Source organism: Egretta garzetta, unplaced genomic scaffold, assembly GCF_000687185.1.
Source record: "Egretta garzetta isolate BGI_Z169 unplaced genomic scaffold, ASM68718v1 scaffold692, whole genome shotgun sequence".
NCBI lineage: Eukaryota > Metazoa > Chordata > Aves > Pelecaniformes > Ardeidae > Egretta > Egretta garzetta.
Genome location: NW_009258787.1, coordinates 657,598 through 658,969, shown reverse-complemented (window position 1 = coordinate 658,969; position 1,372 = coordinate 657,598).

The following is a 1,372-nucleotide window of genomic DNA, read 5'->3' as shown; positions in this document are numbered from 1 at the left end:
CGATAGCTTGCTTCAATAGCTAGATTCTTTGAAATAACTTTTGTGCTTCTATTCCTGTGCTCAACTTATTTTTTTTTTTATTTCTTCTGTAACCCATTTAAGCTGCTACTTCGGTAGCGGCTGATAGAGTTTCTCTGGTTTTCCTCCAGCTTTGGTGGTTTGGGGTGTACGCAGGGGGCTAGCGCGTACACTTCTGTAGGATAAGATACTGCAGGCCTTCGTGGAATTTGAAGGCTTGAGGAACTGTGGTGATGTGCTGCATCCTGGGAGGAAGTCTGCCCACTTCAGTACTTGCTTCTGCACTACTTGGAAAGCGGTTGTGCGGTTTTTGTTCTCTGAAGCCCTGTCTTGAGCCTTCTTCCTTTCTGAGAGGCTTTCCCTGCACTGCTGGCGAATATGGAAGTCCATTTGTTGTCCTCAACTTGGTCTCTTTTTAAAGTATTGTAGTGTGTGTAACATGCAGAGGCCCCGCTCACTGCCCACTTCAGTACTTGCTTCTGCACTACTTGGAAAGCGGTTGTGCGGTTTTTGTTCTCTGAAGCCCTGTCTTGAGCCTTCTTCCTTTCTGAGAGGCTTTCCCTGCACTGCTGGCGAATATGGAAGTCCATTTGTTGTCCTCAACTTGGTCTCTTTTTAAAGTATTGTAGTGTGTGTAACATGCAGAGGCCCCGCTGGCCTCCACATGTGGGGGCTCAGTTTACTTTTGCTATAGCTATTTTTGGTTTGATACAAGAAATGTCAGTGCCGCATAGTATGAGATGATGAATTGCTGTGTACTGTACGTATCCGTGTGGCTGGGATATCATCTGAGTGGTGGCATCTTGCCAAATACATTTCAGTTCTGTTACTTCATGCTCTTTTGAAAGGCCCGTTACGTAGCCTGAGACAGCTACCGCTCTGCTGGACTGCTGCTTAAGCTATTTGTGAACTGATATCATCACCCTGCTTTGAGAACTATGCTGGAAGTTTAAGCTTCAGAATTCTGTCTGAATATTTCAGACCTTTCCCTTCACATTCTTTAAACCCGTAACCTGGACAAGATCCTTATTTACAGACGAAAAATGTCTGGCACTTGTGCTAGGCAGAGCGAGGAGAGCACTGCAGTTCTTTAAGCCACACCAAAACAGACAGTTCTGGTTTGGTATTGCTTTATCATCAGTTTACTTCTACAACAAATGGAAGAACACTTAGAAAAAGGCGTTATGCAAGTACAGTGCATTATTACAGCTGTCCCTATACACTGACTCTGTGAGAACTGTATTTTGTGGGGACAGCTGCAATAATATGATTTTTGACCTTTTATTTTTTTTTTTGAGTGGTTCGGATTTTTGGTGGCTGAACCATACACAAGTGACACCTCAGAGAGGATGAA